We start from the raw sequence: 16860 nt of genomic DNA, 5'->3' as shown, positions 1-16860 counted from the left end.
TTTTGATTCACAAGTGCAATTTTCAGCTTAAAAACAGCATCACCTGACACACACCAAGCATAAAATTGCCGATGCATTTGTCACACATACAGGGTTGTAGCTAGCCAAATTTTAGTGCCGGCTAAAATTAAGAGAAAAATTGAATCAGAATGCCAATTACTTGACAGTAATTATGGACAATTTGTCATTTTAACTCTGGCCGGCAAGACCCATAATTCCCTTGCAGGGTCAGAAATTTGCAACCAAGTGCGAGAATCCGTTTGGATTCGCCCAGTGGAATTTTGCAAGAATCCATGGATTCTCGCCATATAACTTTGTATGATAAACTGAAATATTTACAAGAATCCATTTACAATTTTACATTCTTGCAATTTTGTTGACAAGAATCTTTGCGAGAATGGATTCTCGCCAAATTTCTGACCCTGCCTTGAGTGCCGGTCGGTCAGGCTGTGTACTGGTTACTGCCGACCGGCGCCGACCACCGTGGCTACAACCCTGCACACATGCAATGTCTAAGTATAATTTAACTAGCACTTTGTGTCACCATCTGCAGTATTTTTTACAATGGGATTTCTAAACTCACCTTTTTAGGTTTATTGCTCTGTGGGATCATTCCATCGACACCTACAAGTAAACGCTGGTTAGGAGCAGAAGGCTGTATAGTCTGCAGAGACTTCCTCTTGGATGAAGTACGATTCTATAGGAAAAATTATGAGAATCGTAATTTTTAATGAAAATAAACTTAAAGAAAAAGTAATGAGGGCACACAGCGGTACAGGCTCTGCCTTGCAATCAGTGCATTGCGAGTTCGAACCCCGGCGGTGTTGTGCTCTTGAGCAAGGCACTTTACCTTATTTGCCTCTCTCTACCGAAGGATGAAATGGGAAGCTGTTATGAATATTGTCCATTGAGCGTCGCCCAAAAGTATGAGCATACTTTGGGCATTGTATGGCAGCTGACATATTCTAACGACAGCGGAATAAATGTAAAGCAATTTGATACATGTGCACATGTGAAAGGCAGTTAATACAGATAATTGATGCACGACATCACATCGTGTGGGTGCATGCAACAGTTATCAATACCGTAGATTGGGGTGAATAGGGACATTTTTGGCACTCTCTAGATTGTAGTTTTTTTCCTGTAGCCCGATGAGCCAAACTTTTGAGGGCATATTATGTCCACCCATGATGTCTTTAATCCACCATTATAAAAAATTGAATATATGTGGTATATATTTTTTTTTTAAAGTTTGGTGTCCCTATTGACCCCAAAGTCAGGGGCAGCACTGGTCTTGATGAGGAAAGTACAACTTTGAAGGAGGGTACATGCATTTTACCCCTGCATGGAGGGAAAAGGGACACCAAGTGAGTTTAAAAAAAACAATAGAAACATGTCAGGGTATGTGACATAGTTAAAGTGAAAATACTAATTGCTGTACAATATTTGATAAAATATTGGGAAAATATCTAAAGACCAAATTTGATACATAGTACTGGTCACCTTTGGTGAGAAAAACAAGTTCTTTAAGGGATCTAAAATGAGCGTTTATTGCTTTTCGACAGTATTTTTTGTGGGACATGAGAGCACCTCATTTCATTTTTTGAAAATCATAATATAATACAAATTTTATGACAAATTATAACAAGGCGGTTCTCGAACCACGAGTCTCGCCTGCTTTCGTGACCGCCTGCTTTTGCGATTACTTTGGTAGAGGTAAATGAATTTGGCGGTTATCGGCTGGGCACGATTATCTGGCTGATGGTGACTGTATGCCCATGCAACAGTTTTTACTAATTTGACTTCAGATTACCCCTGGTGGACTCGAAATGACCTTCCCAAAATTTGGCTTTAAATGATGACTGTACCCACCAAGTGTCATGCCCATACGACAGTATTTACTCATTTGACCTCAGATGACCCTGGTGCCCCAGAAATGACCTTCCAAAAATTTGGCTTTAAATGTTGACTGTACCCACCGAGTTTCATGCCCATATGACAGGTTTTACTAATTTGACCTCAGATGACCCCTGGTGACCTCGAAATGACCTTCCAAAAATTTGGCTTTAAATGTTAACTGTACCCCCAAGTTTCATGCCCATCCAACAGTTTTTACTAATTTGACCTCAGATGACCCCTGGTGACCTCAAAATGACCTTCCAAAAATTTGGCTTTAAATGTTGACTGCACCCACCAAATTTCATGCCCATATGAGTTTTTACTAATTTGACCTCAGATGACCCCTGGTGACCCTGAAATGACCTTCCAAAAATTTGGCTTTAAATGTTGACTGTACCCACCAAGTTTCATGCCCATCCGACAGTTTTTACTAATTTGACCTCAGATGACCCTGGTGACCTCGAAATGACCTTCCAAAATGTGGCTTTAAATGTTGACTGTACCCACCAAGTTTCATGCCCATACGACAGTTTTTACTAATTTGACCTCAGATGACCCCTGGTGACCTTGAAATGACCTTCCACAAATTTGGCTTTAAATGTTGACTGAACCCACCAAGTTTCATGCCCATACGACAGTTTTTACTAATTTGACCTCAGATGAACCCTAGATGACCTCAGTGACCTTGACCCACTAACCAATACAAACCGGTTCTGTCTCGGGTCAAGATGCACCCACCCACCAAGTTTGAGGCGTGCAACCCCTAGTCTCCGAGAAAATAGGCGGAAGGCAAACTTTAACCAAAACTTTAACCAAATTTGTCACATCCACACACACACACACACACACATACATACACACATACGGAAAAGTGATTATATAGTCTCCTGCCTTATCAGGCGAGACAAAAATGTGATATTTTTCAAATTTTTGATATATAACAGTTCTCAAAGTAAATTAATAGTAGTGGGATCAGGGTGGTGGGGTATAAGAAAAGGTATCATGGTGGTAGAGGTAGTGGATAGGGTGATGGTGGAGCAGTGGATAGGGTGGTGGGGTACGGGATAGGGTGGTAGGGGAAGATGGGTGTGGTAGGATGGTGGAGTGCTGGGGTAGGGTGTGGGGTAGTGAGTTCTGGCAGTGGCATGATAGTATTAGGGGTGGATGAGGGTGGTAGCCAGGGTAGGGTGGTGTGGTAGTGGGGTAGGGTGGTGTGGTAGTGGGGTAGGGCGGTGGGTTTAGTGAGGCTAGTGGGGTCAGGGTATGGTATAGTGATTAAGGGTGATGGTGGTAGGATGCTCATGAATGCAATTTGTATACAATTACAATGTATGGTAGATGAAAAACTTAAATATTGACGGCATAATAGCCTTAAAAAATGTTTAAGACACACATTCAAAGCACGTACATGGATGTATATTGTATACAATTCAAACAAAAATATTTTCTAAAACTTTTTGTTTTTAAAACAAATGATTCTTTTTATCATAAAAAGAGCAAACAAAATTTTCAGGGGGGCGAGTCCCCTGTAGCCTATTCCCCGAGCCCTCACTTCACTAAAAAGATTGCGGTGTACATAAAACCAGCGCTCCATTTTGAAATCAAGTGGATAGTAGAATTAGCCAGCACTCAACTTGAGCTTGCTACAACCCTGCTATGCAATAAATCTTAGTTTTTATAATTTTTCCAAATTAGAGATGCCACTCATGCAGTTTCACTCAAAAAACATTAAACTGGTGATAAAAACCTAAAAAAGCATGTGAATGCAGGCCAAATAGCCCCCAAAATGGGCTGAAAATAAATAACAATGTGGGAATTGTACACAAAATACCAGAATTCAGGCTAAAACCTGAAAAGTGGGATCTCTGCTGGGTTCATTCAAATCACTTAATTGCACACAGAGAAACTGAATAACATTGTTAAGATTGTGTCTATCACCGCAACAAAACCCTGATCCCTTAAAAACCATTTGACACGCAAACCAAAATGAGGAGTATGACATGCTTACCTCTCCTAGTTTTGTCTTCATTCTTTTTGCATAGAGCTTCTGTCTGCTTGGACTTACTGTCTGGCTGGTAAGAGATTCACCCACTGATGTAAGATAACGTTCCATTCTGTAGTAATATGAAATAAAAAATATTACGATACGGTACAAAAGTTAGAGATCAAATATTTACTTCAAGTACCGGTAACTGTAATCTGCTGTACAGATATTAGAAACTACGGTAAATAAATGTGGGCTCTGCTTCAGGATGGACAGTCTCATATCAAGTAAGCGTGTGGATGTGGTTTTGCGTAGTACCCTCAATGCAATAGCTGTGCCAAGTTGAAGTTGTCTCTCATGATCGAGAAATAGATATTTTGCATAGCAAATGTAGTACAGGGATCTATACGGTGATTTTTTTTATTTTGGGTGGATCACCGTATCTACATTTTACATTGAAAATACACGTCACCCATGCACCACGCAATTGAATAGCAGCCCGGTACTGCACAGCCCAGGTTCGCTGTTTACCAGTTGCTCTCGTCTATGTAATCAGCAATTGCGGAGCTTAAAAAATGTGGTGCACATATCATGACATAGGGAATTGATGCAAATTTTACGGTAAAAGCAGTCAGTACAAGTGTTCGAAATAAGCACTTATCCTCTTGTCCAAAAATCACCGGGGACAACCATATTGAGCTATGTACTTATCCCCTGGACAACCACTATTTTACCGTCAAAAGTATGACACATTTTGGGGACAACCAAAATGTATTGAGGACAAGCAGAATTTATGCTTTAGTTATCCTTGGGATAACCTCCATATTTTCCTTATTTCGGACACTGGTCAGTACTCATAGAAAGGATAAAATTCAAATTGAGAAAATATTCTAGGTTTGACTTTTTGTACTATACATGCAGGGTTCGAATTCGGCTGTATCGCATAGCAGTTTGCTCCTTATTTTGAAGTAATTGCTACCCAATTTTGCATTTGTATAGCACTTTTTATAGTGCTTTAGTATGTGGAAGTAGCCTGATTATGATGAATTAGCCAAAAACTGCTACACAAAATTTTTTAACGAATTCGAACCCTGTATACATGTACATGTAGCTAGGCTAGCAAATTTGTTTATGTTTGCCTCTCACACAGAATGAAAGTCAGAAATTAATATTTTGTTCTGCTGGGACTGTCATTCATCATTTAGGTATGCCAGGCAAACCTTAATTAACACATTTGCTAGTCAGCCAAATTCGCCTAGAACACAATACATGTTACATAGAACTGGCCGGTCAAGGCAACCTACATAAATATGTTGTCTATACCGTACTTCACTTAACCCAAATATATGATTTTTTATGGTGATAAGTCACTCGCATATGTATGGAATTTTAGAGGGATTTTGATAGCAGTTCCATTAAAAAAGCTGCTATCTACATGAGACTAAGATCTAGAAACACCACCGAATTGCTTGTTTTTGGAATTTTGCTAGCTGAATCTTTTTGATGAAAGTCAATCGTTGACAAGATGTAAATTTGCTACGGAAAGTCGGAAAGTGCTATGAAAAAAAGGTTTTCAGTTTTGGCTTTTTTTACTCAAGGGCTTTTAATAATTTTATTTATAAAATGATGCAGTTTGATGGCAAATTTGAATTCACCTGGCATATACCCCCCGGTACCTACATCATTGGACATGTTGGAGTAAGCGATATCATATCATTCATATTAGGCCAATTACAATTGATTCTTAGTTTCCTGTTTCATGGTTGAAAACAAGGGATGAGGTGACTTTTAATTATTAATTATTAATTATCTTTTATTTTCTTTATTTTAAAACAAGTGGTCGCAACCTACATCAATCCGTTTTGATCAGGAACATGCATTTAATTATTTTACAACTATGTTTGATTTTATACATAAGTAATGGTACAGTGTTGTTCTTTGTATATTCATCATTATAGTTGATATGATCAAAGTCAGAAAGTAGCAAATGGAAGTAATTTAAAGTTATTTAAAAGAGAAAATCCAAAATAGAAATAAAATAATTAAATATTTTGTAATTCTCTACTTTGGACGCGGGCTGGAAACAGGAAACTAAGAATTAATTGTAAAGGGCCTTAGGGGTAGGTTAAACAGCCTTTTAAAAAGGGTGATGTTTCAAATTTCTTAGGGAACCAGCTTATTTGATGCGGCATGATCTCCTGAGCAATTTGACACCTTTTTGATCCAAATTGGCCAAAAAAAATGAGAAGGTGCCGGCCAAAACAAGTATTTGGACCTGTTGGGGGGTCTGAAAATCAACATTTTCATCAACAATCATTATTATATGCCTAATTCTGTTAAAGTTGGTGTTGGTTTGCGGGTAATTGATGTTTAGAATTCCATTTTTGTAAGTTGCATGAAAATTGGAGTTGTCGTTTTCTTAAAATGGCCGTTTTACGTCCAAATAAGGATGTGAGGGCGCTTTGCATATAACATGCACACGTTCTTTTCACATGAAAATTTAATGATGTCAGTATGAAGATAATCACATGTGGCACATCCTCAAGAAATTTGGGCATTATATTTCTTTTCGTTTGACCGTGGCACCATGTTTCGTATTCTCAGGAAGCCTTCCATTGAAACGTACACATTTTAAAGTGCATTGACCCCTGTGCAGTTGAATGGCAGCGTTCTATGAAATATTCAAATGGCTGCCAAAATCAACGTACAACGTAAATCGCTCAAATTTCTTGAGCAGGTACTACCTATGATTATCTTCATACATACGTCATTGAAACTTCCGTTTTAAAGATCGTTTGCAAGTTAAATGCGAAGCGCCCTCACATCCTTATTTGGATGTATCTAAACGGCCATTTTAAGAAAAACGACAACCCAATTTTATGCAACTTTCAAAATGGAATTCTAAACATCAATTACATACAAATCAATACCAACTTTAACAGAATCAGGCATATAATAATGATTGTTGATGAAAATATTGATTTTCAGACCCCCTGTCCAAATACTTGTTTTGGCGGCACCTTCTCATTTTTTGGCGATTTGGATGAAAAAGGTGTCAAAATGTTCAGGAGATAATACTGCTTCAAATAAGCTGGTTCCCTAAGAAATCTGAAGCATCATCATTCTATAACCCACCACTATTCATATGTGGTGTACCGCTCTGCTGACTAAACAATCGGAAGGTTCAGAAGGTGGGCAAGTGCAATAGATGTGACCATCATGCATCATGACCATATGACTGTAGTGCCGTACTATTTAGACTATTACGCTGTCTTTCCTATTCGGGGAGGATGACAATTTTGACCTCCTCGTCTGGTTACAAACAGAGAGGTAGACAAAGACCATTCCGCTTGTCCAAACACTCAAGTATCAGAAGGACGGTCCACAATAGCTTGATTCACGTAACATGAATAGATTTTAAAAAGCTGTCAAGTAAGTAGAGATGGCCGAGGCGTGCGCGTGCCGTTGCGCTGCCGGCCGGGAGATACGGTTGAGGGTTCGAGCCTTGGCTTGGGCTTGCCTAGCTTAGGTGAAAAATTCTCTTCCCTCCCAAAAAGTTCCTATATGGTCGGGAATCCTTCAATTAAGTTCCGTTCAGTAATTTAATTTCAGAATTTTCTCTCGCCCCCATAGCACGTGCAGATATAGGTAGTGTATGTGCTTCGTCCGTGTTTCGGAAGTCACGTATAAAAGCTGTTGGTCCAGTGTTCAGGAGGATTCATCCCTTTGCACGTTATTTGTTAAAGACAAGTGCATGAGTGTCAGACATGGGACAGAGGCTATTCGAAAAGAGAAGGGGAACCATCCCCAGTTCTGATATCTACACTCAATCCTAGGTTTCAGGGCAAGTTGGCAAGAGTACGACTGGTGGACAGTTGAAGCTGCCGACTCAATACAATGAAATGAAACATGGAAATGAAATGAAATGTGCTTTTCCAATTTGCCATCATGATTTCCAGTTTCATAATCATATTCATGATATGGAAACAGTTCAGACCCAGAACACGATCATGTCAGAAATTAATATTTTGTTTCTGGGACTGCTTAATCGGACTAATGTGACTGATGCATGGATAGATGGAACAACCCCGACCATGGTCCATGCGACCGAGGCGAGGGCATCATGTGGACGTGGAATGTGTTCAAAGATTTGATTGTATTGTTTCAATGCAGAGCTGTGAACTGAATGTTTTTAAATTTTCCCGCGGTAGCCTATTGATTAAAAACCATAAAAAACACCATTTGTGACAACAAATCTTCAAACTGTCACCAATACCAATTACCTGATAATATTATGTTATTTAAAACACACAAAATAGCAGGAAAAGTGCCTTAAAATAAGTGACTTTGAAGCGAAACCAGAAACCCAACACACATCCGAAGTCAGAAGTCGAAGAATGACCAATCAATCTAAAAACGCGAAAGTTGCCAGCCTGTTTGAATTGGTAAAGAATTCCTTTTAAAAGGGCCTGCTGAGGCTTTGCAAATAAAATAATCTGTTCCCTAAAAAATGTAATAGAGGCCGTCAGCGTGACGTCATATGCCGCCATCTTGTGGGTACACGCTGTGATGATCGTTCGATTTCCATGCGTGAACAGCAAAATCACTGCGTCGATGCGTGAAAACAGCTGCGTGGAAAGCTGCGGCGCCCAGCGCGCAGTGTCTGGCGCATGAACACGCGTATCATTTGTACCCACAAGATGGCGAAAGGCTGACGGCCTCTATAGGCGGGATAGGCCTATATATAAATAATAAATTATGTAAATAAATCAATGATTTATGTCAAAATTTGTTATTCTTTTCCAAAAGTTATAACATGATAATAGCAACAACCATCAACTTAGGTTTTCTGATCATTAAAGCTAATGATAAATGAAAGAAAATCAATAGCCACTGACTGCTGTGGTGAGGGCCCGCCGGGGGGGGGGGCACTTCCATGAAATGGATAGCTATGGATATAGGTGTAGGGCTGGTACTTTCGCACTAAGGGGCATTCGGTGAGAGCAAAATGTAAAAAATATGGGGTCATTGGGTGAGAGCATGATTTTTGGCATTCGGTGAGAGCAAAATGTAAAAAATATGGGGTCACTGGGTGAGAACATGACAAAAATCAGCGTCAAAAAACCTTGAAAATCGAATTTTTAGTTAAAAACCCGATGGGTTCAGTCTTCACTGACAATGTGTACGCATGATGGTTCCAATTAGGGGTACTTTTCAAGAAATGTCCGCGGAATTTTCGAGGACAAAATTGTTCGCGATTGTCCAAATTAGGGGTGTTTGGGAGCAAAATTGTCCTTGAAATGGAAAAAAGGGTGTATTTTACTGCTACAGTTTTCGTTATTGTCCTCATTTCCCCGTGAAATACGGGGAAAATTCAAAAGCGTCCTTGAAATGGTAAAAATAGGGGTATTTATTTCGGAAAAAATGTCCTTGATTCCTGGTGATAAGGGGGTGAAATGAAAATGCGTCCTCAAAATGATAAAAATAGGGGAGGTATTTGGGGGCAAATTTTCCTTGATTTCGCGCAAAATAGGGGGTAAAATTGCTGCAAATGTCCTAGGGGTCATTTTCAAATCCTGGAACGGTCATACGTCCTACCTTTAAATAAAAACTGAACCCACCGGGGTTAAAAAAAGGCTTCCAATTTCTTAGTTGCCCCCTCTGCCCCCACCCCCCGTAGTTATGCCACTGCCCCCCTTTTGACCAAAATAGCTTGACCCCCTTTGAACCTGCCAAATAATGCTTGCCCCCCCCCCCCCCTTGGTTTGCCACCCCCTATATACTTAACCACCAGTGGGTACACATAATTATATTCCAACACCCCTAAAATGTATAAACAATCAATGAGTAGTACAGGTCAACATTGTGGCAGTTTAAAGCCTTCATAACACTTAAAAAAATAATAATTTGTACAATTTCTGTCAAATTTCAATTTGGTTATTCTTTCAATTTGGTTATTCTTTCAATGTTCTTTGCCATATATTTATCAGCAACTGTAAGGCAAGTTTGAAGGTATAGTCATTTTAAGCCAGCGACCATGGTGACTAAGGGACGCACCATTAGACTTCAGGGGGTTAGGAAGGTTTGAAAAAAAACCATCCCCACTACATGATATGAGCAAAAAAAAAACCAATTTCCTCACCAACACTTAAAAAAACACCTTTTCCCACCTAAGGGGCTGTGCACTAATTATGAGCCCTGGGAGTAAAATTGGAAAATTGAGGGGGGGAGGTGCAAGAAATTTTGGCAAGCCAAAAGTGTGGGGGGCAAGTGATTTTGGCACACATTCTTGGGGCGCCTGTTAAATAAAATGCTCGAAAAAGGCTTAAGGCATGCATGTGCGAGGGCCGGGGCAAAGTGGCGGGCCGAGAGGGCGGAGGCAAGCAATTTGGGCCCCTGAAATTAAAGGGGCATTTCGTGATCTACAGCCTCATCCCCCACTTTTCCCAAAAAAAGTTGAGATTTTTACACCACTGGATACCTCTGGCTACATAATGTTTATGTATCAAATATTTCTTGCAGATTAATTCGTTTAGCAAAAATATCGCCAAATTTGAATTTCGTTCTGGTGCACCAGAACGAAATTACAACACATTGTCTATGGAGCAGTGTAATACACATAATCATGCATAACTCGCAAACGCAAAATCGGAATCAACTGAAATTTTGGAAATAAGCTTTTTTCGTGGATATCTACTGAGAAATGTCATAAAAAGTGGATGCTAGGATCACAAAATCCTCCTTTAAGACCAACAATTCAGCAGTTATGAGGCCCAAAAGTTTCCATAATTCCATGGTTAAGACCAACTTTAAGGACATCTCTGAGCAAATACTGAACATTTGATCTCTATTCTTTTTACGTTAACAGCTCCATCAGTAGAAAACGTCCAGTTAGCAATAGAACACATCTACCCACTGGTACTGATGCCTTTCAAGAAGATCATGACCGAAGAAGAACTAGCCATGTGGGGAAACCAATCCAAAAATGCAAGGAGACCGTACTCCAACAGAGGGCTAAGAAAGCGGCATCAGAGGAGGATGAGGTGGAGGAGGGGGAAGTGAAAAAATGTCATAAAAAGAGGATGCTAGGATCACGAAATCCTCCTTTAAAAAAACCCAAAACTTGCCGCCTTCGGCGCCGAAAAGAAAACTTCGACGTTGGCCTCGACCCAAACCCCTCCTTGAAGTCTAATGGTGCGTCCCTAATAGCTCCTAATGAGTTAAAATGAAAAAAATAATCTTACTATCTTAGCCACCGGTCTTAGCCGCTTAACTGTGGTGTTCTATATGGGGGGGGGTTGAAAGTCATACTTTATTTTAAACTTGCTCTGTTTCTTACACTGCGGCTTGTAGCCTGTAGTTAATGTTTCCATTCCAAGTTATAGTTCTTCCTATTTTTACTTCAAAATAAAAGTGATTATGTTAATCATATGTGGTCAGAACCAGCTCAGTCTTCTCTTGCAAAAGTGGAGTACATGTAGATGTAGGCCTAAAGTACTGACACTTCCATTTCTGGTTTGCTAAGTGGCAAAATTAATGTTGAAACAATTTGAAAGAAACATTCAAAAGTTTCCATTCACACTTTATAAATTAATAAATAAGATCAAAGAATCTTCCAAGTGGGTTTCTGTTAATATGATTTGAAAATACAATCTTTCCAAAAAAGCATATTTCTTTCACAAAATATTTGATCTTTTATCATTTGCGATTCATGGTGCAAAGTAGCTCAAAGTGTGATCAAAAATTAAGAAAGACTCTACCTATCTTCCATCAATATTTTTTTTGTTTTGAAGAAAATATAAAGCTTGGAAGAAGGGCTCAAATACGGGCTCAAATATTTTGCATTTAGTATTAAATCTTCTGAAGATTACATAGGGCAAATTAATGAAATTACGATAGGAAGGAACTAAAAAACAGAAGCAACATTTTTATATAATCTGGCAACGGGGAATTTCGAAGCCGGCGCCCCCTGGATACGCTGCGCGATGTCACTCTCGTCAGTCGTCATTGCAGATCAAGGACTTCGTGGGAAGGGATTGTGGATTTGTAGCTCGTAAGTTGAATGAAAAAGACCAGATTTCCCAAGCACTTTTAGGTTATTTTAACACACTATGTTATTCATGGTACTTATCATGTACTTAGTTATACATATAAATGCATCAAGTGTGTATATGAATAGTAGAATATATGCAGAAAATGGTGTTAAAAGTAAAAGTTGTAAAGTAGCCAAGTCTGCAGAATTTTGCACCCTATTAAATTTTGTTGTTTTCTGGACAATGACGTAGTGTGCTTTATCTGAAATGTGAGGCAGGTTGACATAAAAACTGCCATTTACTACAGCTAAAATAATAATTTCTCGATCATGAGAGTATGAATGTACTGGCTGCGTGCACTGCGTGATAATGTTGCAAGTTTATCCAGAACTAGCGGGGGCCCGCGCGATGAGTAAACGGGAGCGGTTAGTAAACGGGAGCGGTTAGCATAAACAATATCACAGTGCCAATTGTTGCGGTTTTCGTCGTGCGAATTTGTTCCACTTTTGCACCATATTATAATTCACCATTTTAGCTTCATATGGCCATAAAATTAATCTGACGCCAAAAAATGCTGGATATTTGGCCAAACTAAAAAAGTCACAGTAATGTCAATTGTTGCGATCTTCGTCGTGCGAATTTGTTCCACTTTTGCACCATATAATTCACCATTTTAGCTTCATTAATGGCCATAAATTAATCTGGCGCCAAAAGGTGCTGGATTCACTGTAGGCCTGTTTCAAGAAATTGATTTAAACGGACCCCATACCCCATGTCAAAAGAAACCTACGCCATCATTAATGTTGCCAAAAGGTGCCGGATTCACTATTAATATGCCTACTTCCAAGTGTTTTTCATCCTTATCCCCCCCCCCTCCCCCCGCATGTCAAAAAGAAATCTACGGCGCCATTGTTGGATATGCTAATCAGGCTAGGCCTACCTTAAAATCTTCAGAAAGTCATCACAAAAGAAGTTGCCGAAAATCATCATAACCGAATGCAGTTGGTTTATTATACGGTTGCGGTTTAGTACCGTGCTACTAATGCCCACTCTCCATCGAAAGTCACCACGAACGGTCGCAACATGCGCGTATAGTATACGCGTATTAAAGCTTATTGGCTAGTGGTGGGTTAAAGAATGATGATGCTTCAAATTTCTTAGGGAACCAGCTGATTTGATGCAGTATGATCTCCTGAGCATTTTGACACCTTTTTCATCCAAATCGGCCAAAAAGTGAGAAGGTGCCGGCCAAAACAAGTATTTGGACGGGGGGGGGGGGTCTGAAAATCAATATTTTCATCAACAATCATTATTATATGCCTGATTCTGTTAAAGTTGGTATTGATTTGTATGTAATTGATGTTTAGAATTCCATTTTTGAAAGTTGCATAAAAATTGGAGTTGTCATTTTCTTGAAATAGCCATTTTACGTCCAAATAAGGATATGAGAGCGCTTCGCATTTAACTTGTAAACAATCTTTAAAACGGAAATTTCAACGGTGTATGTATGAAGATAATCATAGGTAGTACCTGCTCAAGAAATTTGAGCGATTTACATTGTACGGTTTGATTTTGGCAGCTATTTGAATATTTCATAGAACGCTGCCATTCAACTGTACAGGGTCAATGCACTTTAAAATGTATGTTTCAATGGAAGGCTTCCTGAGAATACAAAAATGATGCCACGGTCAAATGAAAGAAATATAATGCCCAAATTTCTTGAGGATGTGCCACATGTGATTATCTTCATACTGATATCATTAAAATTTCATGTGAAAAGAACGTGTGCATGTTTTATGCAAAGCGCCCTCACATCCTTATTTGGACATAAAACGGCCATTTTAAGAAAAACGATAACCCAATTTTTATGCAACTTTCAAAAATGGAATTCTAGACATCAATTACCTGCAAACCAACACCAACTTTAACAGAATTAGGCATAAAATAATGATTATTGATGAAAATATTGATTTTCAGACCCCCCAACAGACCCCCCCTGTCCGAATACTTGTTTTGGCCGCACCTTCTCATTTTTTGGCCGATTTGGATGAAAAAGGTGTCAAATTGCTCAGGAGATCAAACCGCATCAAATAAGCTGGTTCCCTCAGAAATTTGAAACATCACCCTTTTTAGAAGGCTGTTTAACCTACCCCTACATCCGTAGCAACGATCAACAACGCGTTAGCGGGTCCACCATTGGTGAATGCACCAAACAAATCCAAATAAATCTTTGTATTTATTAATTTATCTATCTATCTATGCATTTACCATTCATCTGGAAATGCTAGAACTTATTTATTTATCTATTTATTAATTTATTTTTCATCGATAATCTCTGAGATGATACCGATGAATCGATCCCAAGAAGTATCGATTATCGGCAAGTTCCTCTTCAAAGTATCGATCAGTTCCTCTTCAAAGTATCGATTATCGGCAAGTTCCTCTTTAATAGTATAGATGACACAATATCGAACGCGCGATCGATTGTGCATGCACAGGAAATGCAGCGCTACCCAAAGCGTGTGTGGTAGGCATTGTATGCCGACGCATTTGTCATTGTGTGCCTATTGAGCTCTCATGATCGAGAAGCTATTTAGCTATGTATGTGTGGCTGTGGCAATAGAATTATAGGCCCTAATATAAATCTCATCATAAGCTAGAGGTAGAGCTGAACCAGCTGTAAACAGTTGAACACACAAAGCGGACAGCCGGGCATACAGAAAAACCATAAAATAATAAATTTAGGCAAGAGCTTTATACGTAGTAAATAATTCTCATTGTATATGATGATCAATGATAAAGTCTTATGAAATCATATTTGGTCCATCACTTCAAATTTTGAGCATATTTGAAGGTGTTAAGTGATTGGAATTATAACCGAAATGGTCGCAGTTAATTTTGATAGTAGACGTGGTTATTTTTGTGTGGAATTAAATTTGTGTTTTGCTAGTATTAGTAATTTAGTAAATTTTAAAATGCGTGTGTTTATATTAAATTGTGCTTATGGTCTTTCTATCATAGGCCTACACACTAAAATCTATTCGCATGTTGTTAAATATTACAATGAAGATGCAGATTCATGAAAAACGCGAAAATAAAACCCTCGCGAAAATAACCACTTTTACAGTATCGGACAGTTGTCGTGCCCAGACTATATGCGTGGGAAATACAACCAATACAAGATACAACAGAGGAGGCTTTTCCATACAGTGAACAATAAACAAGAAATGAAATCCAATGTTAACGTTGTCTGCACAAGCGACTGATAGCATATCTTTAGTATTGTTGCTTTCAGGCTTTAAATGATAGCAATAAAATGGAAATCGCCCCAAAGGAAAAATTTCAATTGTGAAATTGATCGCCACATCTTTATGATTCACATCCTCCTGCGGAAATGTCAAACTGTGATTACAACATCTACTAGTGGACTGGTCTTTAAATCCACTCTCATCAAACTAATCAAAACTGTAAACTACAATTTTATCCAAGAAATTAAAAGAAGAAATACCGTACTAAATATTGCTTAGTTTCAATGGTGCTTACCGATCAAGTCGCCTTGATGGTGTATTTCCGATCATTTTGCAACTTGACTGAAAAATATTTCCAAGACCCGTGTATCGCCATTAGACATGGCCCGGTAACCTGGATAAAATTTAACTCAATCGATCGTCCATCCTAGTTCACCTGAGTGATCACATGGTTTGCCGAATGAATGGAATAGTTGTCGGAACAAGGATAGTTTCAAGAAATTAAATTTACAATCTTTTGATAAATTAGTTAGGCATCATTTTATTTTAACCTCTGGCATTGAGAATGTGGGTTAAACATAAGCCACTCTGTGTTCTCAATCTCATTTTGCAACTAAAATAGGCTTCTCATAAAGCTTAAATTTGCTGGCCAGGATGCTGGCCATCCATGTAATTGAAAGATGGCGGATAATAATATACCAAGCACCCTCACTATATTTGGGTCTGTGAGGGTGCTTGACCAGGCATACCTAGACTGCATGTCATACATGTGCAGGCCTGGAAAAAATAGGGAACTCAGGATCTTGGTTCCCAGGAAATTTTGTGATTTGGAGGGAAATTGTCCAAGTTCTAAATAAAGACATAAAAAATAGTGGGAAATCTCAACTATGTTCCTGGGAAATTGTGCACTTTTTTCAGCCCTGTGCATGTGGCTCAATCACGATCATCCAGTTACGCGAAATTAAATTATGGCAGATGGGAAAGACTACATTGTATTTTCACCGACTTAGTGCTTGGCATGCGAGGGGCCTCAGGTTCAAATCCCACCAGAGCAAACAACTTCTTTCATTCTTTTCTCTATATTCTTTCCTGCTTTTCCTCCCCTTTACCAAAAGGCCCCTGGGGCGTTAGGGTTAGGCTATGCTGCCTATGCAAGATTTCTTGATCATTGCACAAGTTTGCATTTATGATAGGCCTACTGATGAACAATATCAGGTTTTATTTAGGTGCCCCAAATCTGGCATGCGTAAGGCCATCTTAATTAAATCCTGTGTCTTAAAGCTGCCGTGCGCGTTAGTTTAATTGTGCACATACATTGAAAATCAAGAAATTCATTTTTTTTTGGTGTGTCTTTAAACAAAAACTTAAAAAGGCAAAAATAAAACCCAAAATTCAAATTTGAATCTGATCATAAGTTTCAAATTTTTTTTGCTAATTTTGGACACGAAAACAATAAAAGAGAAGAATAATAGTTTGTAGCAGTCACTTTATTTGTCTACTATTCCAACATTTGCAAGATTGGATAAATGTGCAAGATTGGATAAATGTTTGCACAAAATTCTTGTCCTAAATCCTGAACTGACACATACTATACATAAAAAATACAATTAAATTAGGTTTTCAATTTCTCACAAGCTTTGAGACACAGGATTTAATTAAGATGGCCTAATAAATGTTCATCTATTTTCAATGTTTT

The 16860-nt window shown here is 38.8% G+C and overlaps 1 long non-coding RNA gene across 1 annotated transcript; it reads right to left on the bottom strand.

Annotated features, from left to right (window-relative positions):
- Positions 1-583: 583 nt before the first annotated feature.
- On the bottom strand, positions 584-8298 carry LOC140139429 (uncharacterized). Its single transcript, XR_011857118.1, has 3 exons — positions 8167-8298; positions 3908-4013; positions 584-697 (listed from the first exon to the last, which is right to left on the bottom strand). It is a non-coding gene; the product is annotated as an uncharacterized lncRNA (long non-coding RNA).
- Between the last annotated feature and the right edge of the window lie 8562 nt (positions 8299-16860).

This window comes from Amphiura filiformis, chromosome 18 (genome assembly GCF_039555335.1).
Source record: "Amphiura filiformis chromosome 18, Afil_fr2py, whole genome shotgun sequence".
Taxonomy (NCBI): Eukaryota; Metazoa; Echinodermata; class Ophiuroidea; order Amphilepidida; family Amphiuridae; genus Amphiura; species Amphiura filiformis.
This window is presented reverse-complemented; position numbering and strand designations above follow the sequence as displayed.